A 24,632-nucleotide genomic window follows, 5' to 3' on the forward strand; every position below is an offset into this window, starting at 1 on the left:
GAGCTGAAGTGCTCTGAATGGTCATGTAAAGGGTGTCTTCCTGGTGGGCACCGTGGTGTTTCTGTAGATACAGATAATACATATAACATTAGCAAATGTGTATGGAATATTTAAGGGTCAAGCACATTAGAGGCTCAGCATCAGAAGGAAGTAGGTCATATGAAGACCTGAGACATCTAGGCATGAAATAAACAGGTAGACACGTAATGACATATAAAAACCAACAGCTATAATACAGTTGGAAAATATAAAACTGTCTATATAGCAACAAAATGGTAAACTATAGGAGAATAAACTTAAGTGATGTGTTAGTGTTATATAAAGAAAACCTCCAAACTATCAATAAACATAAAAGACAACTCATAAATAAAATAATACATCATGTTTTTAGGTAGGGAGACAATGTCATAAAAATGTCAACTCTCTCTAAATTAATTGATGAATTCAATGAAATGAGTTCTCTTTAGAAAAATGACATATGGATCTGGGGTTAGAATAATAAAAAGCACTTGAGAGGAGACTTAGAGCTTTTTTGTTTTGTTCTGATATTTGTTTTTTTGTTTTTTGTTTAGAGAAGGAGAGAGAAAGAGAGTGAGTGGGGAGAGAGAAAGAGAATCTTAAGAGACTCCATGTCCTACATAGAGCCTAATTAAGTGCTCGATCTCAGAACCCCGAGATCATGACCTGCACCAAAATCAAGAGGCAGATGTTTGGGGCGCCTGGGTGGCTCAGTGGGTTAAGCCGCTGCCTTCGGCTCAGGTCATGATCTCAGGGTCCTGGGATCGAGCCCTGCATCGGGCTCTCTGCTCAGCAGGGAGCCTGTTTCCCTCTCTCTCTGCCTGCCTCTCTGCCTACTTGTAATCGCTCTCTGTCAAATAAATAAATAAAAGTCTTTAAAAAAATCTTAAAAAAAAAAAAAAAAGAGGCAGATGTTTAACTGACTGAGCCATCCAGGCCCTCATGAAAAATCCTTTTAAAAATAAAGATAGGGGCGCCTTGGTGGCTCAGTGGGTTAAAGCCTCTGCCTTTAGCTCAGGTCATGATCTCAGGGTCCTGGGATCGAGCCTCGCATCGGGCTCTCTGCTCAGCAGGGAGCCTGCTTCCCTCTCTCTTTGCCTGCCTCTCTGCCTGCTTGTGATCTCTTTGTCAAATAAATAAATAAAATCTTAAAAAAAAATAAAGATAGATGAATGGGACCTGCCAGATATTTATGCTTGCTGTGTAGCTACAACAATTAAAACAGATTTCTGTCAATGAAAAAATAAAATAAAACAAATCATTAAATGAGAATAAAAAGAGACTTTTAGACTTCTATTTCTGGCTATGATGAACTAGCTTGTATTAGACCAACCTTCCTGTGAAAATAACTAGAACAGCTTTGTAAAATGAAAAATATCTATTTGAACACATTGTAGAGGAATCAGAGAAACCAAGATATTAGAGGTCGAGACCTGAAGATAAAGGAAATGCACTGACATAAGCCCAACATGTTGCACAACTTTTCCACTTGAAGGATGTGTCAGTTCATACAGAATGTGGGTCTGAGAGGCTGTAAAAAAGGCTATGAGGATCTTACAGCAGACATGTGATGCTACAAGGGTCAATAATCAGTGTTCAGGCATCACCAAGTAGGGCAGACCTGATAAATAGCTCAATCTTTCAAAGAGAGGACCTGGGACAGCTTACACTGCAGGTGAACAAGAGATCAGCCTCCACAAGACTAAAGCCTATTTCAAATCAGCTCAATTCATGATTGGATGTAGGCAATCTTCTCTGATCTAACAGACTGCTTAAAAAAAAAAAAAGTAAATCCTATTTGGGGGATGATAACACCATTAAGAACTTCTAGAATTTTCCATTAAAATGTGTAGTGTTCAATCAAAAATTACAAGACACATCAAGAGGCAAGACTTCGACAAAACAAAAGGGACATCAGAAATAGCAATGATGCAAATCATGATATAACACGATGACACTTTTTAAAGTGCTTTAAGAAAGCCGTCATCAACCTGGAATTTCATACCCAGCAAAAATATCCTTCAACATTGAAGGTAAAATTAAAAAAAAAAATTTTTTTTTTCAGAAAAATAAAAACTAAGGAAATCTGTCAGCAAATTTGCATCAAAATAAATACTTGAGGCACCTGGGGGACTGGTGGGTTAAGCATTTGGCTTTGGCTCAGGTTGTAATCTCAGGGTTCTGGGATTGAGCCCCATGTTAGGCTGCTTAGTGGGGAGTCTGCTTCCCCTCTCCCTCTGCCCTTTCCCGTACTCATTTTTTCTCTCTCTCCCTCCCTCTCTCAAATAAATAAATACATCTTTAAAAAGTACTCAAGAGATTCTTCAAGCAGAATGATCTGGTATCAAAGCATAGAAATGAGGAAAGGTGAAAGAATGAAAAGGGTAATTATGTGTGTAAATCTAAATAAAATAGTGTAAAAAGGAAAAATAAACTATCTTATGGATTTAAAAATGTATGTAGAATTACTCTGATACTAATGTGCCTTTCTTTTCCCTTTAATTTTAAGATTTTCTCTTCATTGAACAGAAAAATGATGAAAACATGACTTACCAAGACTTGTGGCACAAAGCAAAGTTAGACTAGAAGGAAAATTATAGCCTTAAGAGCATGTATTAGAAAAAAAGAAAAACAGGGCCACCTGGGTGGCTCAGTGGGTTGGGCGTCTGCCTTCAGCTCAGGTCATGATCTCAGGGTCCTGGGGTCAAGCCCCACATTGGTCTCTCTGTTCATCAGGGAGCCTGCTTCCCCTCTCTCTCTGCCTGCCTCTCTGCCTACTTGTGATCTCTCTCTCTCTGTCAAATAAATAAATAAAAAATCTTAAAAAAAAAAAAGAAAAAGAAAAACTGAAAGTAAATGATTTAATTATATATCTCAAGAAGATAGAAAAAATGCAAATAAATCTCCTCTCCAAATAGGAGGAAGAAAATAATAAGATAGCAGAAATTAATGAAAACAAGCCTCTAATAAAAAAAAAAAATCCACTAGTGTAATTGGCAAACTCCCAGCAAGACAGAGAGATACAGAGACAGAGACAAAGAGAAAGGATCAATGAATGAATGAATGAATGAATGAATGAATGAATATCCAGGGCTAGCAAGGTTGTGAGACTCACACATATGCACTTGGTGAAAGCGAATATGCAGGTCTATTCAAGGACACACATGAAGATTAAAAATGTAATTAATGCACGATTCAATAATTCTGCCAGGAATGTATTCTATGGATATATTCACAACAATACACCAAGTTGTATGTGCAAGGATATCTCTGCAGTGCTCAATGTTCAACAAGCAACTTAAATGACAGTGTGGGAGCTGGTTAAATAAATTAGGATTCAGCCCTGTAAGAGAATGAATCCTCTGTAGCTATTAAGTATGAGGCAGCTCTGTATGTTCAACAAGGAGAGCTTTCCAAGATTAATTATTTTTTTTTAAACATTTTATTAATTTGACAGAGAAATCACAAGCAGACAGAGAGGCAGGCTCCCCGCGGAGCAGAGAGCCCGACGCGGGGCTCGATCCCGAGACCCTGGGATCATAACCTGAGCTGAAGGCAGAGGCTTTAACCCACTGAGCCACTCAGGAGCCCCTCCAAGATTAATTATTAAGTGATAAATGCAATAAAGTGCCAGGACATTGTGTATAGTATGATACTCTTGGGTAAAAAAAACAATCATATGTACTATGTAAATATTTTACATATATAAAAATATTTTTTATATTTATATATATATACATTTCTATAGTATATATGTATATTTCTGTATATCTATCTATGAATTACATGTATATATAGAGAGAAAGCGTCAGAAAAAGAGAGAGTACATGAAATCCCTAAGATAGTAGGTACTATATTCCAGAACTGTGAGCAGGGCACCCTAGACTTAGAAACTGACTCTTAGAGTTCTCACCCACACTGATGGCAAAACTGTTGGCTGAACTGAAGATATGAGAGATTTCGGAAGAAGAATGGGTGAAAGGGTTACAGAAGTGCCCCTCATTGTTAAACATACCTTATCCCAGAGAGGGCAGGAGGATGGGAAATCCCTGCCCCAAGCCTCAGGTTTAGTGAGAGGATTCAGTATATGCTGGGAGTCCAGTGGCCTGGTGGGTGAATCTGACCCAGAAAATCTCAAAGGAGAGAGATGTTGGCTACTTGTCACGGTGGTAGGAGGGAAGGAGAGGCCACTGCTGCTCTGTCCATGGTTTGTGCTCCCCGAGTTTGTGGGACCAACGGTGTAGGAGCATTTCCACAGACCTGTGGGCCAAGCCTGAGAGCACAGCACTAGCATGGAAGGGACTAGGGTCCCGCTCAAGATGGCTGCCATCCAAGATGGCTGCCAGGAAGGGGAAGTAGCTTCAGCAGAGAGAAGCCGGGTGGGAACCTCTGGATTGCCAAGAGTTTGAGGAAGGAACCATGAGAAACATAAAACCCACAAGAGGGGAACTACAAATTAGAAGGCAGTGGAGATGGGAGAGTGTGTGTGTGTCTCTGAAGAACCCAAGGAAAGGACAGTGTCCAAAAACCCAGCCTTGAACGTTCGCAAACCCAGAGAGTCTATGCCATGTCATGACTACCCGTCAGGTAAGACTCCTACCTCTCCTGCCTCCTCTTCCTGTCCACCATCCCGCCCGCTGAGCCTGCAGCATGAGGGAGGGGTGCCGCAAAGAAGAAAAGAGGCCAGCTGTACCCCTCTGCAGGACTCTGAAAGGCTTCCCACCATGACACAGCTGAGCCGAGGGTGGGCAAGTGCAGTCATTTTGCCTCAGGTTGGAAGGTTTGGCTGTCCTTTGGGACTGGAACAGCTGAGTTACTGGCTGGGGGCGCTGTGCATTCCTGAGAGACTAGAAGAGCCACGCAGGTTGCCCTCCGCGTTCGCCGGGAGCCAAGGGAAGAACCAGCCCCTGAGTCAGTGTAAACAAGAGGAGGAGGGCTGCCCTGTCACTTTATCCCACAGGTACGTGGGCAGCGGCTTTAGGTTAAAAACCAGCAACTCCCACTTACGGCAATGTTTTGAGGAGGAAGTGAACGAGGTCAGTGCCCTTTCCTCTTCCTCCTCCTGGGCAGGGTCCCCCCCACCCTGCCCCGATGTTGATCCACCTCCTGATGGGGCAGAAATGAAAACATGACAATGGCCTCCCTTTGTGGGTCGTCTGGAGGCTGGGGTCCCATCTTCCCAGCAGCCTGAAGAGAAGAGGAGCGGGACTGAGCCATTGGGAAGCGACACTGTGTCTGCTTCGGCAAGGCGTCCCGCAGAGGTGCAGGGGACACAGGGGTGGGCTGTGACTCTCCTCTCAGACAGCGTGTCACCACTCCCTCTTGGTGGCTCCCCACCTCTGCCTGTTTGCTGAGTCCCCCCTCCTCCCCACGGGGACCTGGGCAGGACACGAGCTCCATTTCCTCTAACCCCTTTTGCCAGCCAGCCCCCCTTCTGTGGCTCAATGAATTCACGTTTCAGATCCAGTTCCTGGCTGGAGAGAGACCCACCATGGTGGGCTGTTTTAGGATTTCTCTGAATAATTCCCGTAAAGACTTACTTGTATGGCTTCTCCACCTGTAGGAGTGGATTATGGTACTGCTTCCTTGCAGGGGAGCTTGGGGGACTAGTGAACCGACACGGGCTAAGGCACGAGCTCAGTAAAGGGAGGGCGTGTAGGACACGCGTTGCCGTGGCGGATGACTAGGTAAGGGAGACGATTATTTTCATTCCCCATGCCCGTGTGATGACAGCTTGCCACCGACGGGGCGCATTTATCTACCGAGCCTCCATAATCTCGCCCTGAGATCTACCCGGCCAAGTTGCATTATTACTCGTTCTTTACATAGAGGGACCTGAGGTTGAAGACACAGGGGTCACTCAGCTTGTTAAGTACAGAGACTAGATTCAAACTTTGGTATGTCTGGCCCCTAAGCCCAAAGATCTGGGCACTTCTCCCCCATGCGGTGATGGAGACCAACCTCTTTTCCATTTAACGCACTCATGTAAAGAACTCACTGTCTTCAACCACACAGAGGTGGGTTCTTGAGTGAATATGTGGGTACCTTGGAGCTCTCAGCCCTGCCACTACCATGAGCCACAGGGACACCCTCCCCTCTATCCTGCCCAGTCACACCCTCACTGTGTGGCCCACGGGGGACCCGGCAGCGGAGGGGACGCACCAGCCCTCCAGCAGATGCCGGGCCATCCTTCACGCTAACCCCACGTGGAAATGCCCCCCCTCCAACTCCTACCCCGACAGAAATGGATTCGTGTTTTGCAGGATTTGTGGAAGCTCAAATCCCCTTTAGAAAAGACAGGAAAGGGGCACCTGGGTGGCTCAGTGGGTTAAAGCCTCTGCCTTTGGCTCAAGTCATGATCTCAGGGTCCTGGGATCGAGCCCCACATTGGGCTCCCTGCTCAGTGGGGAGCCTGCTTCCCTCCTCTCTCTCTGCCTGCCTCTCTACCTATTTGTGATCTCTCTCTCTCTGTCAAATAAATAAATAAAATCTTTTAAAAAAATCATAAAATCTTAAAAAAAATCTTAAAAAAAAAAAAGGAAAGAGAGGGTTGCATACTTGCTTCTTTTAGATTCCACTTAAACAGGCGATGAGGGCTGCAAACGACACCATTCAGTGGCACGACGTCTTCACTGTTGACAATTAGAAGCCCACTCGTGGGGCCACCCCCTCACCATTCACACCGCCCTCACTGCCGGCCGAGCCATAACGACCCTGCCCCCACAGCCATCGGGTGCAATAAAAGCCAGCCAGGAATGAAAAATAACTCCGTACCCTGTGTCTTAATATGTGTAGACAGGAAAAATGTTCAGGCGTGATCTAATTTTGGCGACACTGGCCATCTATCAGACGCAGTCTGCAAAACCTTGCAGGGAGAGCCGGGTCCAGAGTTTTCTCCTGTCCTCAGCTTCCCTGATTTGGGGTCTGCTGGCTTCTCTCACCTGTGCATGCTTCTACCTCCCTGATTCCGGCAGGCTGACCCACACACGGCTCTAAGCAATTTACCCGGGTTAATTCATTTCACCCTCGCAACAACCCCCTTGCGGTAGGCAAGGTTATTAAAATAAGGATAATACTAGTAGAACCTTCTTCATAGGATAATGAGGATTAAATGAGCTCGTTTAAATGCATCTAGTTTAAAATAAGAATAGTAGCCTAGCGCCTAGTAAGTGCACACAGCTCAGCTTAACCCTGGTCATTAGCCCCACTTGATAGCGGGGAGGTTGATGATTAAGGCATCTGCCTGAGGTCACCAGCCAGTGAGCAGGGGAGCTAGGACTTGACCCGAGCTCCCTGGCCTCATCCTCTGCTATGCTGTACTGCCTCTCATCTGTCCCTACGGACAAGTTCTCAGAGAGGGGCCCTGTTGAGTTTCCCATAGAGTACTTAGCTCACCACCTTGGAAACTCGCTTCCAGAAAGTGGAGAGATTCCTGGCTGACTGTCAAGTGCAAATTTGGTTCTGATTTTTCTCAGCACGACCAGCCTCTTGCCGAAGACGGAAAAGGCTGAAGGCTTCAAGCCCTTCGGTGTCTGGTCTTCGCATCACTCAGGTGGATGGCCACGCCAGAGGTTTTCCTTAGAAAAAGCCATGATACAGGTCATGATCACGGAGGAGGAGGAAGAGAGGCAGAAGCGCAGAAAAAAGCCATAGAGTGTTTCCTGCTGGACACTCGGAGCTATTCCTGGCCACGTCCAGCCCCCTCCATGCTTGAAGGAGTCTCTGAGACAGGCTTCTGCTGCCTTCTTCTGGGAGAAGGGAGGGGTGGGAACAGCCCAGGGAAGAAAACTGCTCTGGCTTTGGAGAAGCTGCCTGGACCGCACTGGGGCCCAGAGGCCGGCTGGGAGCCTGGCAAAGAGCATGCCTCCCCCAGAGGTCCACACTGCTGCTTGATGCCTCTGGCAAGGCAGTCCATGGGGCCTGGCCAGGTTCCAAAGCCCCCCACCCCCGCTCCTGTGCACGCATGGCTATAAATACCTCCCACCAAGCACTGGTTCCAAGCCCCCCACCCCCGCATGTTTTCCCATAACTCAGGATTCTTAGAGCATGTGGCACGCACTGTCGCACCTCCCCTCGCTTCACTGTCCCATCTCCTGCCGCTGTCCATGCGCCCAGCCCTGTCCCCACTGAGTCACAAGTCCGAGGCCACACAGAGAGCCAGCCAGGTTGCTGTGGACCCAAGAACGACAGCCCCAAGCCCGGATTTCCAGCACTCCTGAACCTTAGTGCCTACAGGAAGACCATGTGCCCGCCGTGGCAGGGCGATAGTCTGGAACGAGATGGCCAAGGACAGAGAAGCATAGAAGGGGGTGACGCGTTTCTCTGAGGTGTCAGTTCTCAGGTGGATGTTTTCTGCTCCCCTCCCCGTGACTTGAGACGAAACAATGCCAGGGCCACCCTGAGGTCCCTGGATGGCCTGGTTGGGAGCGTGGCCGTCCCTGGGAATCAGGAGGCCCATGGCCCCATGTGGGATGTGGAATGAAGTCCGTGGGCTCTCTCAGTCCCGGGAGGTGGGCCGTGGTCCCTGGAAGGTCCCTGGGAGTCTCTGCCCCAGCAGATGTCTCATGACCTTCGATAGATGAAGTCAAAGTGCTTACAGAGTTTTTAAACAGATTTTAATATTTCCTGACTGGATGACAAAGTAAAAACCTGAGGAGGGAACTGAGGGCTAACAGGAGGGGGAGGGGTGGTCTCACCTTTCACTGGGCCTGGGACGGTTGGCGATAAGGTGAGGGAGGCAAGGGCTGCTGCTTTCCCTCCCTTTCAGCCAGTGACCTGCCTCACAGACCTGAGAGCTGTCAGGTGGGGAGGAGCCCTGGTCTGAAAAAAGAGGGGCAGGGCAGGACGGGCCTGAACCTCAGCCTGGTTCTGGCTGCTCGGTTCATCATGCAGTGGCCCATTAGTTCCAGGCTGGCCCAGAAGCACAGTGCAGGCCCTGGGGCCTCAGGCAACTCGCTGAGCCTCTCTGAGTCTCATGAATAATACAGGAATGATGGCTTCTTTACGGAGTGGCTCTGAGGATTCCGTGACATAAAGTAGGTCATGGGCTCTCCACCAGTGTTCATCTTTATTCCCTGATCCAGAAAAAGGAAGCAAGACTGGCCACCCAGGAGGCTGATCCCAGTGGGGTAAAATACTCAGGGTAACAAGATGGCGCCAGTGGGGCGGGAGCAATGGGCGAGGAAGCATGTGTGCATCTCCCGTGAAAACTAGCCTCGGTAACGGTCTCCAACTGAATAAGGCAGAGACCGGGGTGGGTCTCTGTGGGCTGGAAGGCACAGAAACCCTCAGGAACTGCTTCTGAGGGAAGCACCAGCTCTCTAAGAAGTCAGATCAGGAACTGAGACAAGAAAAGAGAATGGCATCCTCAGGGGCCAGACAGGATTGGACAGGATACAACCTCAAGCCCTTAAACCAGTCGATCTTAACCCCTGCTGCCTCTTAGTGTCACTTGGGGAGTTTAAAAGAAATCCCACTGCTGGGTTGTTTCCGAGGCCAATTATATCTGACTCTCTGGTTGGGCGGGGGTGGGGTGAGGCATAAGACTAAAAGAATTCCAGATGACTCCAAGGCATGGCCAAGGTTGGGAGCCACGAGCCAACACGGGGGGACCCTCACAGGCCTGGAGATGTACAGACCCTACACTCATGGTTTGTTTTTGGTTTCATCTGGACTAAAGCAGAGCTATTCAACATGGCAGCCACTAGCCACAGGTGGCTCTTGGTCACTCGGAAAAAAAATATATTTTATTTATTTATTTTGAAAGAGAGAGTGAGACAAAGCATGAGCCGGGGGGGGGGTGGGCAGTGGAAGAGGGAGAAGCAGACGCCCCACTGAGCAGGGAGCCCCATGCAGGACTCGATCCCAAGACCCTGGGATCATGACCGGAGCCAAAGGCAAACGCTTAACCAACTGAGCCACCCAGGCGCCCTCTGCAATGCTTTGAAATGTGGCCAGTCCAAATTGGGATGCGCCGTCAGCAGAGAATACACATGTGTTTTCTAAGACTTACTACAGAGAAAGAATGTAAAAAATTTCATTGGTGGTTTTTAGAACATCGATTACACGTTGAGATGGCATATTGAGCTACATAAAAGATATTAATTTTACTCTATCTTTATACTCTTTTAATGAGGCTGTCGAAAATTTTAAATGACATCACATGACTTACGTTCTGTTTTTGCGGGACAGTGCTGGCCTGGAGAGGAGCCGATTCAAAAACGTGTTTTGTTTAGATCTCCTATTTGTAATCTTGTCTCATCTGTTCTTTGACAATAACACTCTCTAAAGCTTTGCCTCGTGATTCCACTTACGTAAGATTCTTTTTTTTTTTTTTAAGATTTTATTTATTTATTTCACAGACAGAGATCACAAGTCAAACAGAGATTACAAGTAGGCAGAGAGGCAGGCAGTGGGGGGAGAGGGATGCAGGCTCCCCGCTGAGCAGAGAGCCCGACGTGGGGCTCGATCCCAGGAACCTGGGTACAACAGGTGCACCTGAGCCAAAGGCAGAGGCTTTTAACCCACTGAGCCACCCAAGTGCCCCTACATAAGATTCTTGACATGACAAAAATGAAGACTTGGAGGACAGATCAGTGGTTGCTGGGATCAGAGCCCAGAGTGAGGGGGGGAAGGCCAGGGGCAACAGGGGGGATCCCCGTGGTGTGGAAATGTGCTGCATCTTGACTGCGTTCGTGTCAAGATTCTGGTTGTGGTGCTTTGGGATGTGATGCTAGAGATGTTACCATTGGGGGAAACTGGGTAAAAGGTACACGGCATCTCTCTGTGTGATTTCTTACCATTGCATGCGATTCTTTGGTGATCTCAAAACAAAAAGCTCAATGAGAAACAACAACTTCCCCTCTGAAACCATAACTCTCACACTCCGCTGGGGACTGAGTGAAGTGGGGTTCCCCTTCTGGAAAGCCACTGGGCAACATGCTTCCAGCCTTACATATGTTCACTACCTTTGGTCCCAAAAATTCAACTTCTGGGAATGACTGATACAGAAATGGATACAGACAGAAGCACGGAAATACAAAGGTGTTTACTCATTATTGCTTCTAGTAGCGAAATGCTTGGAACCACCAATGTGCCTTTCTGAAAGGGAAGGGTTAGATAAACTATGGCTTTATCCTCTCGGGGAACAATTCCTGGACAGTCCCTGTCCTCGGTGACCATGTTGTCATGGAAGGACATGCTGGTAAGACAATGTTCAAAAAAAAAAAAACAAAACGGGGGGGATGCAAAATAGCGATAATTTGCCAATTTGTAGATCAAGAATCTGGAATGACAAATAGAACAATATTGAGAGTGCTGTTTTGATAGTAAGATGATGAATATATTTATTCTTCCTACTTGACTATTTATTTTCCCCGTTTTTGTTTAATAAATATGCACCGCATGTTTAAAGTGACATAATGATCTTTTTTCCCCTTTTTAAAATTGGTTGTCTTCCTGGAACCAAGACTAGTTAAGAAGGTTGGAGGCTGACTTGCCCCCTGCTGTCTGATTGTGGTGGTGCAGGCTGGAACCCAAGGCCCCCCCCCCCTTTTTTTTCCCCTTTCTTTCCTGGGTACCCGAGATCTCTAACACCCCAACCCAGAAATATGGAGTCAGGGAGAGGACGGAAGACTAGCTCTCTTTACTCTTCTGAATTTCCCAATGTGCTATAGAAGAAGCACGTATTTTCTCTGCTTGGGACGCATGCGTGTATATGTATATATGAACGATAAGTTAAAAATTAACAAAAGATGACCTATATATAAAGAAAAATACATATTTTAAACCAGAGCAGCTTCATGGCAGAGGGAGGCTGATAGCGAGTTCCCTCCCCTCTCCCTAGAATGGCCTTCTCTGCTTCTTCCTGGGGCATAAGCCAGTCTGCCCCAGGCTCTTGCAATGTTCTATTTTTATTTTCATTATTTAACTGTGTCCCATATATAACTGCTAAGTGGAGTGTTCAGTTCCATAACTTAATGGATGAGTGACCTCCGTCTGCAATGCCCAAGTCACACGGAACTCCGCAGGCCATTAATGAGGTCCTCAGGCCCCTCCCCCTGTCAGTTTCAGTCCCTGGCTAGGAGCGCAGGAACGGGGCTGCCGCGGGGAAGGAGCGGGCACACGAGGAGGGAATGAAGGAGCCCACACCAGCAGGGGAGTGCTGGGGAGCCATGCAGACCCATGGATGGTATTTGCTCGCGGCCTGTTCTCAGGAGCTGAGCAGCTCACGGGGTTGGAGACAGGATGACTACTGACTTGATTTCTCACCTCCGCTGGCTTCGGATGATTGACTGAGCTCAGCTCCTGGCCAGATGGAGCAGGGAGCTGTCTTGGGACCCACCTCCTAGAGGAAGAAGGGGTTTTAATTCCTCTGCTTCATCATCTTTCTCGGTTATTGAATCTACACCTTCACAGTGCTCTAAACCTTGTCGTCTGACTCATCCCACAATGTTATACACTCAGGGACCTGGGGTCAGTCATCAGGCAAACAGAGAAACCACATGGCACTGAAGGGTTTGTTGAGCTACTGCATTGACCTTGACCCTCAGCATCAATGATGTTTTATGAAATACTATCATACCGGTTTCTGACCTCCCTGGATCCTCCCATCAAGTCTAGGAAGATGGTGTTATCGACGGCATGACTCATTCTGCAGGCAAGAAATCCAAGGTTGAGAGAGGTGTCCTGCCCAGGGAGGACGTGAAGTTGCATCCTCTGGGCTGCAGTCCTCTGCCTGTGCTCACCCCATTCTCCCCACAAAGAGGCGGGGTGCTTCCCCAGGTAGACCCCAGGACAGAGCCCAGGAAGTGCAACCCCCAGGACTTGGGCATCCGGGGTCTCCTGGACTGACCCATGCTGGATCTTCCCCTCCCCGGGGCAGGAACCGGGCCCAGCCGGCCGTTTCTGCTTCTCTCCCTTGGCTGACTTCTCTCCCCTCCACAGCCTCTCCTGCCCGGTGCGGTGACTCCAGGCCCCTCACATGCTGAGTCCGCCTCATCCTTCCCACAACAACACATTCATCAGGAGGGAGACAGATGATTTGCTCCGGAGGGAAGGAGGAAGGAGTGGAAGAAATCAATAGCGCAGAATGATGTCTCTATATTGCGCCTCCCCAGTTTTATTTCCCTTCACAGAAGCGCGATGGAAAACAACTGTCGGCTCTGGCTTTGATATGAATTGATCTTGAAGCCGGGTGAGCCCAGGAGCGCTCCCTTAATGGCTGGCCATCGCCTGCCCGCACTTGGGTTGACAACGAGTTCTCAGTCAATGCGCAAGGGCCACCTACTTATCTGATTTGGATGTCCTGGCTCCTCTCTGCTCGCAGCACTGGGGACTATCAGCAGGGTCTGAAATTGGTCACCAGCTGGTCAGGTGATAAGGGAGAAGGTGAAGAGAAGGAAGTGGGGCCTCTACCGCAGCCCCAAACCCATCTCTCTTGCACAGAAAAATTCCCACCTGCCTTGGGCTCAAATACCTTCAAAGCTGAGTTGAAATCCAATTGGTGCAAATAGCATCATCAGCCAGTAACACTTTAGTCTGAATTTGCAGAGCCTTGTTGAAGGGAGGCAGTCACAATGCATGTCTTAAGGCATAGTGAGTAGTGCCTTAAGTGACTCACACCCAGGGCCCGACCCATGGTCATCAACCAAATTCTGGCTGTGAACCGCCCAACTTGGGTGGCACACTGTGTGCTCTCATCTGGACATTTTGGTCAACCTCTTAGGCTCTCCATCTTCTCAACTAGGAATGTAAGATAATCCTTCCTTGTACAAGTACTAAGAGGATGAAATACAGTAGGGTATGTGGGGCTGGGCACAGCTCCTGGCACTCGGCAGCTGCTTCCACCTCAAGCTTCTAGAAGTTTCTTGTGGGAGTAGTATGAAAGAAAGGCATGGGGGGGTTGCCTGGAAATCTGGAGCAACGTCTCACAGAAGATGTCAAGAGAGGGACAGCTCAGGGCAGCCAAGGACACAGAGGGCCAAGTGGGGACTCCCACCTTGGAACCCTTCCTGTTGTGTCCTCAGGGGTCAACCGGTGCCCCCAGAGCAAAGGAAGCACGAGAGGTGGAAGGACCTACCCACTGCCAAGTTCATACCTGAGGCTGTATCCCAAGAAGTTACAAAGGTCAAGAGTCCCTCATTCAAATTTGCTCTGGGTTCAAATCCTTGCTGCCTCACTTATCAGCTCTGTGACCCTGGGCAGGCGGCCTCCCCTCTGCATACCTCAGCTTCTGCATCTGCATAGGGAGGAAGAACATGGAATCCCTGGAATGACAATTACACCGACGTTCTCCCGACATGCACCATTATTGCGGCTCGGGCTGGACACAGGAACTCCCCATATGGACTTCTGTGTCTGAAGGGGGGTTGGGATTCCCAAGTCCCAACAAACAAATGCTCTAGGTTGTTGAAGTCCAGAAGTGCTCTGGCCACCCCACCCATCACTTCTATAGCCGATGAGGACTCCCTAGGAACTAGGGCTTCAGGAAGCTAGTGTTTGTGAATTCTTGCCTCGATCGGGCAGTGTTCCAGCTGTTTCTCTACACAGCGATCTCATCCAGTCCCCGTGATGACTCTGGGAGTGCCACATGGACACTGCCCATTCACGCAGGAACTGAGATGACCCTCCACTGACCTGAGGTCACCCAGACACTGAGAAGTAGGCGTGGGCTCTGCGCCTGGCTTCTGAGACCACAGAACCTCAGTGGCCCCACATTACCAAACAGGAATCATATCCCAGGGGGGTCAGGCTGCAGGGTCCAGGCTGTCAGGGTGAAGATCCAAGAGTAAGGCCAAGACAACTACTATGGGGCCGTAGGTGGTCTCACGGTAGGGTTGGTGCTGAAGGTGCGTGGGGAGCGTGATCAGGCTATCCTGATAGGGAAAGTTTTTTTTTAAAAAAAAAAAAGGCATTTTCTATGCACAGAGCAAATCCTGTCTACCTTCTCCAGAGGACAGCATCCTCTCCAGGAAACAGTGGGGGCCCTCCTGACCCATCACTCACAGCCCACCCTCTGGTACTCCGTCACGGAGATGCCTCCCGCCTGGAAGGATGGAGCCGGCCTTGGCCCCAGGCATTTGCCAGCCCCTGAGCTCCTTCGGAAGAGCAAGGAGAGGGTGATCAAGGTATCTCGGGTCTCCAGGATGAAGAGGTGTAAGCCAAGGTCACCCACCAGGGAACAGTCTCCTATTTTGAGACCAAGTGAGATTTACTCAGGGAGTCGCCTGCCTCCTCAGGCGATGGCCGGGGGTGGGTGGTGTCTGAATGTGTTATCCATGGGGGAAGGCGCTGCTTCCTGGATGCCAACGCTTCCTGTTCTTGCTGCCAGGGTGATGCTCCCAGCACCGCACTCAGTGGGACCTCTTTGGAGGGCAAGCTGTGCTAGGCGGGGGAAGGCCAAGTGCAGAGGCAGGAGCCAGGAACAGAGTGAAATTCCTATGGACCGCCCGCCTAGGACCCCGGCCTCGTGGGAGCCCTGGAAGAGAAGAGGCTGACAGTCAAGAGTGCAGAGTACCCAAGCTCAGGTTCCAGCTCTGCCAGCAAATAGCTGTGTGGCCTTGGACAACTTACTGAACTGTTCTGAGCTCCCACATGCTTAGAAAATAGGGGTAATCGTACTTAAAAAGATTTTCAGGAAATGACAAGTTTCAGGAGGGACCTGGAACCCTCAAAGATTTGCTGGTAGAAACATAAAATGGTGAGGGGCCCCCGGGTGGCTCAGTGGGTTAAGCATCTGACTCTTGATTTTGGCTGAGGTCATGATCTCAGGGTAGTGGGATTGAGCCCTGAGTTGAGCTCTGGGCTGGGTGTGGAGTCTGCTTAAGATTCTCTCCCTCTCCTTCTGCTTCTCTCTGCCCCTCCCCCTGCTCCATGCATGTTCCCTCTCTAAAAAAAAAAAGAAAGAAACATACAGTACAATCCCGTTGAAACAGAGTTTGGTGATGCCTGCAAAATCTGAACACAGAATTACCATCCAACCCAGGAATCACACTCCTGGGGATATATGCAAAAGAGTTGAAAACAGGTGTTCAAACACATATTTGTATGTGAATATTCAGAACAGCAGTATTCCTGATAGCCAAAGGGTAGACGATGCCCGTCAGTGAATCAATGGAGTCACAAAATGTAGTCTACCCACACAGTGGAATATTACTCAGTTGTAAAAGGGGATGAGGCGTTGACATAGCACGGACAGACCTGGGAAACACGATACTGAGTGAAAGAAGCCAGACCCAAAAGGCCCCATGCTGTGTGATTCCATTTATGTGAAATGTCCAAAATAGGTAAATGCCTGGGGACAGAAGGCAGATCAGTGGTTGCTGGGGACTTGGCAGAGGCAGGCACGGGGAATGACTGCATAGTGGGTGGGTTTCCCTTGGGGGTGACAAAAATGTTCCAGAATTAGAAGGTGGTGATGGTTACACAATGCTTGAATGTGCTAAGTGCCACTGAATTGGACACGTTAAGATGGTTGAAATGGTAGATTTCAGGTTATGTGTATTTTACCACCGTCAAACCCCCTAAAGATTGCATCTGTTTATGCCAAAGCACAGGATTCAGCACAATTAAAGGAGAGTACACAGAAAGGTCCATACAAGTGCTTGTCCGAGGGGGAAGGAGGCCGCTGAGTGGATCCGAGGAGGACCAGGCACGACGCGCTGGGCACGGAGCCCGCACAAGTACCGGCCCAGGGAAGCCCAGCCTCCCTCCTGGTTCTCCCTCCCACGTCAGAGAGCTCAGCCTCTGTCGGCCACACACTTCACACTGCACATGGCCCTGCACCTGGGGGGCAGCTGGGACATGTTTTCTTTTTCTTTTTCATTTTTTTTTTTAAAAAGATTTTATTTATTGAGAGAGAGGGAGAGAGAGAGAGAGAGCACAGCCAGGGCAGGGGCAGAGGGAGAGGCAGAAGCAGAGTCCCTCCTGAGTCCTGAGTGATCCCGACACTAGGCTAGATCCCAGGACCCCATGTTCATGACCTGAGCCAAAGGCAGACGCCCAACCCACTGAGCCACCCAACATGTTTTTAAGATCTTGTTGCTGCACATCAAGAACCGGGAGCTCCACTGCCTCCAGGAGCTGCCAGAGACCTCATGCCCTGGACTCTAGAGACAGAAGTCTTGAACTTGCCTTTAACACCTGGTAACTGACACCTGGGAGATGTCATGATTACGACTGGTGAACATGAGCTTTGTCGGGGAGGGCAGGTCTACAAAGGGCAAAAGAAACACTGGGGACTGATTTCTGTAACCAGAGAGAGGGAATGGCATTAAGCAAGCAGGTAACAGGCACCCCTTGGCAAGGCCCTGGCCCAGTGGGGAGAGGGGGAAGGAACGGATGCTGTCAGTGCTGGGGGCAAGTTGGCTGATGGAGGTGTGCCAGGGATGCTGCAGAAGCACAGAGATGGTCCCGTAACTAAGGAGCATCTGGGAAGGCTTCCAGGAAGAGGAAACTTCTAAGCTGAGTCCTTTGTTCCTGTCTGGTGAGGAGTTTTTGCTTTACGTGAAGGATGGAGAAGAGAATTTTGGAAGAGTCAGACCCTGTGCCCAGCAACTTGATTACATTTTCCTTTTTACAAATTCTGAGGGTCTCAGAAAGGCCATTGGGATCCTTGGGTTTGAATTCTGACTCTACCACTAATGATCTGGCTGACTTTGGGCAAGTTACTTGAGCTCTCTGTGCCTTAGTTTCTTTACCTATGAAATATGATTAATGAAGATGACCTCCAAGAGTTGCCTGATAGACCCAGATTAGGGGATAGGTATGGGAGTAATCATCATTTAATCACTGCCTTTGCACTTGACCATGGCTTTGGGGCCAGGGTCCCTGACAAGGTGTCTATAAGGATCCACTGGCCTCAGAATTCAGTAGAACCTCTTTCAGACATCATGGAGAGGGGGACAGACTCCATGTCCACAGAACCAGGAAGACAAAGCAAGTGGCTGCCACATATCCAGCATATTTTGTTGTTTGACGTATAATGTCGTTGATCATCACACCAACCCTGGGTGGAAATGCCTACCCCCTTCACTTTACAACTCAGGAAACTCGGATGCAAAGAGGTAAGAACGTGGAGTGGTGGTACTCCATCCATTCCCTGTCCAGTTGGGAGACTCCTGATTGGGAGCCTACCTTTCTGCCCCTATGCCAACGCTTCCCAGCCACGCCTGATTCCTGGTCTGCAAAATGGACACGACAATAAGGTGTGTCTCCTAAGGACTGGACAGCAGGAAGCTTACACGAGACTTCACGCATGAGAAGCACCCAGGAGATGCTAGCTTCTACTTGCTCTGTCATCCCTGCTGTCTCGTCTTAGTGGGAGAACTACACAGGGACCCATGCTCCCAAGGGACGGACAGCACAGATCTGCTGTGGCTCACCCTCTCAGGTCCCCAGAATGTGTGGATGTCCCCCTCCCCGACCCAGGCTCTCCCACTTGAGCCAGGATTGTCCTTCCCGCCCAGCCATGACCCCCATGCCCAGCTGCTAGTGCAGCTGCTGCGTTTTGCTCAAGAATCCCCACTGGGAGGGCACCCGCCAATAAGCCAGGAATACTGGCTTACTCCAGGGGTTCTGGCCTCCCTCACCCAGGGCCAGCGGGAAGCTGGCTGCTTTCCAGGCTTCCAGGCAAGAGCATCCCCCACAATCCAACCCCCACCAGCCTGGGCCAGCTGCCTCACTTTCTGCCTTGGGCGGGTGTCTGAGCCGACGGCATGCTGTCTGGAAGGGCTCATGCATGTCCAGACTCCCGGAGCAGGGATGCTTCCTGCACCTTCCTTGCTGGGCAGAGGGCCAGGCAACGTGGCCTTGAACTCTGGGGAGGTGAGGAACTCCACACTGGGCAGCGATGCCAAGGGCACAGAAGTTTGCCTGAGGCTTCACCAAGGCGACTCCTGGCAAATTCCTTTTCACGCCAATCCAGATTCTACTGTCTGGAATTACACACAATGTGTCTCATTTCCCAACTGTTTTGCTGTAAGAGGAATTACTTCAATCCCAAGAAAATAAAGACGGTAAGTGAGGAGGGTCATCAAAACTCAATGACCTCCTTCTGAAATGTAGCTCTTGAAATGTCCCGTCTGTCCCTCCTTGCCCTCCTAGACTTTTCTCTCTCCCCCGGCGTCACGCCTGCACCTCCGTGGCTGGGAGCTGAGAACGGCACAGCGAAATCTCGTCCCCTTGGGCACCGCGGAGACCTGAATGCCATCCTGGCTTTGCCACTTACCAGCCCTGTGATTTTAGGCCGGTGACTTTACGTCTCGGATTCCTGCTCCTCAGCCGTCGGAGAGGGAGGGGGAGAGCGAGCGGGAGGGTTTAACTTCCCTTGACCTCGGGAGATACTGGCCTTGACCCCACCAGATGGCCTTGCTGCAGCTCAGTGAGTAGAGGCACATGCCCAGAGCGAGGGCCCAGAGCCGGGAGCGGGGAGGCGCTGCCTGGCCTCTGGCTTCCCGCCGGCGCGCGGACACAGAGAGTGGGGGAGCCTGGGAGCTGGCCCGGGCCGCGTGCTGGGGTTGGGATGAAGGACAATGCACGCGTCCCTGCAAAAGCCGGGGCTGGCAGACATTCTGGGACGAGTCCAAGGCCACACACAGCTACCGAGCGACTGAGCTGGGATCTGAACTCACCCCCGCGTGGCCCCGAAGCCGAATTTCAGTGTCGGATCGTAGAGCACGAACTGCTCAAGTTTGTGTCCCAAACTGTACCACCCACATTCTGGGCCTTGACACAGGAGGCAAGGGTATCACACGCGCCGGTGTGAACCGGTGTGAGCGAACACTTGGGATGGGGTTGGCGCCCGGCAGCTCTCCTTTACCCTGGGGAGAAGGCAGAAATCCTCACGGCTCCCTCATGACCCCAACAGGATTGGGGACCCATGGGGAGCCGGCCCACTGCTGCCTGCCCAGCCACCTGTGTCCCTCTCACTCCCTGACTTTCTCTTCCTGCCGCTTGGAAGGCTCTTTGCCCAGATCTCTGCTTCACTCGCTCCCTCCCTTCCTCCCGCTGGTCACAGGGCAGGTGCCCTCTTTGAAAATGACACCCCCACCCCCACCCCCCGAAGCCACTAGCCCTGCCTCATCTTTCTCTCAAGCATTCTCCCAGACAACCTCCTCTACATTCTCCCTCATGAGCATATCTGCTGCTCGTTTCCCTCTTTAGAAAGCTTGCTCCTAAGGGAACAGGACTGAATTTTGTCTGTTCTGTTCATAGCTGTTCATAGCCCCAGTGGTTCTCAGCAGTGGGTGAGTCTGCCCCCCAGGGGACATTTGGCGATGTCTGGAGACATCTGCAGCTGTCACGGTGGGAAGAGGGGAGCTACTGGCGTTTAGTGGGTAGGAGGCCAGGGACACCGCCGAACATCGTGCAACACACAGGACACCCCCCCCCCAAAAGAATAATCTGACCCCAAATGCCAACAGTGTCACAGCTGTAGCCCCATCACGGAACAGTCGTTAGCATGTACACAGCAGGCGCTCCATAAAGGATGATGCAGAAGAATGAAGAGGTGTTTCATTCATCATCATCATTTGAGAACAGATTTCATTGTAAATAATCTTCAAGGATGCTCATGGCTCTTACATAATGTTAAATGTCAATGAGATCTCAATTTTTAAGACGTGGTTGTCATTTGGGGGTTCGTGGCCAGAAGCTCACCCTGGTGACCAGTAACTTCTCTCTGCTCTCAGCAGTGTCCAGATGGGCTGCCGACGGCTTGCTGCCACCCCGTCCTGGGCCAAGACCAGAACATATTTCAGGCTCTGTGAGAGGGCCTGGATGACGCTGGGCTGCCCCTCCCCGAATCCATGGGCCCATGGGCCCCCCTCTGAGAGTTCCCCCTAGGAACTCTCAGTTCTCAGCCCTGCGTCTCCTAAAACTTGCCCCCACACTCACCATGTGGCTGTCCACCTGGGCAAGGAACCACCTCCAGGAGAGCCGGCGCTCCCAGGCCTCTCGCAGCTCAGGAGACTTGTGGGTCTGAGTGAATTATGTGGTTTTTGGTCTTTCTGGGGAAGGACGTGGGATGTTCAGGGAATCACGGGGGTTGAAAACTCCCCCTGGCCCCGCTCAGCCCAGGCCTTGTGCAGACCTAACAACTTACCACTGACAGCTTTAAACAGGCGGTGTGAAGAGCCCGGGTTCTCCAAATGCAGAGAACACCACCCAAGAATATAGTAACGGCCACGTGGCCATGGGCTAAGGGAAGATGGGGCAGGAGAAAAGGAAGGATGCTTTTGCCTTGGGCCTAGTTGTCCTCTAGAACAGGCTGCCGAGACCCCGGCCCAGCTCTCTCGGTGGGTCACCCTCCCCACATTCCCCCTGGGAATTCCCACTGCAGGTTCACAATTTCCCCTGCCCGCTGCCTGCCCTGCCCCATCTCCCCAAGTTTTTCCCTCTCTCTGGGCCCTCCTGGGCCTTACAACTAGCCCTTTCTCTGCAGACTTTGCGGCTAGGAAAGGAAGTACCTTTTCCCTCCGCTACTATCTCTGCCTTCTCTTTTCTTCTTTCTCTTCCTCTGCTTTCTCCCTCTCTCCTTGCACAAAGGTCCTGAAAGCTTTTTTCCTTTTTAAAAGATTGTATTTATTTATTTATTTCAGAGAAAATACATGCGCTTGCAAGCACAAGCGTGGGGGGGGGGCAGGGAGCCCGACCATGGGGCTCAATCCTAGGACCAGGGGATCATGACCTAAGCCGAAGGCAGACCCTTAACCGACTGAGCCACCCAGGTGCCCCACAAAAGCTTTTAAATAAGGTTTCGTGGCTGGCAAATGGGTACAAGGCATGAGCCAAAGAAACTAGTTTCTAAGGGTGGAATATTAGACAGCAGGCAGCTAGGTCTGTGGAACCAGGGTATTTGGCAGGCAGGGGTTTTCCTGGCGCCTCTGAAGTCACATGTAGCTGGCCCCAATTCTGCCAGGGAGGAAGGCTGACCCCAATCCAGAAATGGAATGAAAGACCAGGCACATGCCCAGTGACCACCTAGGAATGCGCCAGCAGGCTACATGGGGCAGGCCGAGGACACTGAAGGCTGGAAGCCTGAGGCAAAAGCATCAGCTCCCCCTAGAGGCAGGGGTTGGTGGAGCCTGGCTTCCAACTCTTGGCTGCTTGCTTTCTGGGGCTCAGAGTTCAATCTCTGAGCTACCCTGATACAAAAACTCACACCACTCACCCCAGCGCTGAGGACGGCATGAGGGGTCCTAGCAGCATGGTCCCTTCCCTCAAGGCCGATGGCTGAGTGTCAGATGGGGGCTGGAAGAAACAGAGACAAGCAGCCCCGAACACCTCCAGTGAGCCTGACGCTGACATCTGTGACCTTGCTTTACACAACAGCCCTTGGCCCCAACCCACAGAAGGGGAAACTGAGCCTCCAAGTGGTTCTGTGATTTGGCCAATGTCACATAGTCAGTGACACAGCTGGAGCCCATGTCTCCCACAACAACACAGGGCCTGCGTCCTCCAGCCAAGTGGGAACAGTTCAGTCAACCTCCCCCCTGTATTCCCCTTTCCCGTCCCCAAGTCCTGGAAGCCCCACAGCCTGAAAATGGTCAAGCTCTCACAAGCTTGCTGCCAGGATACCAGGCGTCTCACCAATTGGACGAGCGTGGACAGGGCAGCCCTGGCTCTGCCCCTCAGGGTGTCCACGGCCTTGCACACGTAAGATGGAGGTCAAAGTCCAGGATAGGGACATCCGAGGCTCAGCTACAAACTGCATCTTCTGTAGCCGCGCTGGGGACCTGGCCCCAGGTGGGATGCCCCCAGCCATCTGCAGCGGCCACATTAGCAGGGAAGTGGAGAGGAAGAGCTTCTCGAGCAGGCAGAAGACACTGGGGGCCTGGCTGGGGTGTCAGCAGAGAGGCACAACCAGTCACCAGGATGTCTGTGGTCCTGAGATGTCCTGAAGCCAGAACAGTAGATCGAAGCCAAAGTCTCCACACCCTCCCTGTCCAACCTGGACTGTGAATTCATCAAGCCCTGGGCTTTAAAGAGATGAGGGAGTGACATGAGGCGGCCAGGAAGCAAGTCCCATCTTTTGTTCCCTAGGGTGGCTTGGAATAGGAGCCAGCACAGGTGACAGCTGGACTGTGACGTCTGTCTCCCACTTGGGGACTCAGTCCTGGGTCCTGCTCTTATCCAGCCACTGATAATCCCACAAAGGGGGTGAGTCCCTTCCCTTCCCAGAATAAGAGCTTCATCAACCCTGAAAGGGGACAGGGAGGTAGACGACAAGTTCCAGGGGGCAGGTGAGAGCCCAAGGCTGTAGGAGCGCCCCCATGAGCCCACACCCAGGCCAGCACTGGACGGGCTCACAACAGGATCCTCCTCTTTCCTCCGCGGTCAGGTTCCAGGAATTACCTGTTAAAGCCCTTTCAGTCCCAAGAAAGTGATAAATTGACTTCACTTTAAAAATTTTAACGAACTGCATCTTCACGGGTTGCCCAATTAGGATGAGGGCAAAGACAGCTCACCTAATTAAAATGGGGGAGGAGGGAGGCTTTGGAGGGATGGAGGAAATTTGCCGGCGCCTGGTGGGTGGGAACCTCACCCTCAGCCTGGGCCCGCGGCTCCCGCTCCCCGCCCACCCTCTGCCCGTCCAGCTCTGCTCCCCGGCATCTGGCGGCGACCCTTCCTCCACCCAGGCGGACCTGGGCATCCTCGCTGCCCGGCGGTCAGGAGGGAGAAGCGGGGAATTCGAGGCATGGATGGCCAGCCCCGCTCAACAGGTGGCGGTGGGCTTTCGCTCCCGCATTATCCGGATAATTTCTGCCAGCCCCACTCAAGCCCGTCGTGGGAGTGTGCCCCCAGCTTTGGAGTGGGCAACCAGAACTGCCCAGCAGCGCCGGCAAAGTGGGGGCGGCAGCTCCTTCCCCGCACATTCCCGGCACGCACAGGCGCGCACACACACGGACACGCGGGCACACGGACACACGCGCACACACGGGCGTGTACACGCGCGCCCCCCACCACGCTGCCCCTTCCTTCCCTGCGCCGGGCCGGGACGCGCGCTCGCGGTGGCCCCTGCCCCTGGCTCCGCGGGGACCCGAGGCAGCGCCGCTCCGCGGCCGAGGCGCCGGCGGGAGATCGTCCCCCGCCCCCCGCGCCCCCCGAGAGGGGAGAGCCGGTCTCCCCGCCGGCTTCCCGGCTCCTACCTCACCGGAGCGGCCGCAGCCCCTAACCCTGGTCCGAGGTCCTTCAGTGGCTCGGCGCGCCGGGCGGGAGGTTCGGCGCCAGGTTCCCGGGCGCTCGCCCCGTCGCGTCCGCCCGAACCGCTCGGCGCTGGAGACCGAGCCGCCGCCGCAGCGGCCGCCGGAGCCGCGAACTCGGAGAGGGAGGGGCCGGCCGGGGCGGGGGCGGGGCCGGGGCGGGGGCGGGGCCGGGGCGGGGCTTCCCTGCCCCTGTGCGACGGGCTGTGGGACCCTGCGGGACCCTGCGGGCGCTGGGCTCCCGGCTGCGGGGGAGCTCGTGGGCAGGAAGCACCTTGGTGCGGTCTGCAGGTGGAAAGTAGAGGCCTGGGGTGGGGGAGGAGAAGCTTCCGGGGCCGCTTAGGGGCTGCCCGAGACCCCCTGGCTTTGGTCAGACTTCTTTTCAAATGCCAACTGGTATTTATTGATCGC

The 24,632-nt window shown here is 51.6% G+C and overlaps 1 protein-coding gene across 2 annotated transcripts in view; it reads right to left on the reverse strand.

Moving 5' to 3' along the window:
- CACNG5 (calcium voltage-gated channel auxiliary subunit gamma 5) overlaps positions 1–24,324 on the reverse strand; it is a 40,428-nt gene extending 16,104 nt beyond the window's left edge. For both annotated transcript variants that reach the window (XM_045080928.1, XM_045080927.1), the window contains exon 1: positions 24,168–24,324. The gene's annotated coding sequence lies outside the window, so the exon portion shown is untranslated. The remainder of the gene's footprint in view (positions 1–24,167) is intronic.
- Positions 24,325–24,632: the final 308 nt, after the last annotated feature.

This window comes from Mustela putorius, unplaced genomic scaffold, assembly GCF_011764305.1.
Source record: "Mustela putorius furo isolate JIRA1106 unplaced genomic scaffold, ASM1176430v1.1 tig00000487_pilon_pilon_pilon, whole genome shotgun sequence".
In the NCBI taxonomy this organism is placed as follows: domain Eukaryota; kingdom Metazoa; phylum Chordata; class Mammalia; order Carnivora; family Mustelidae; genus Mustela; species Mustela putorius.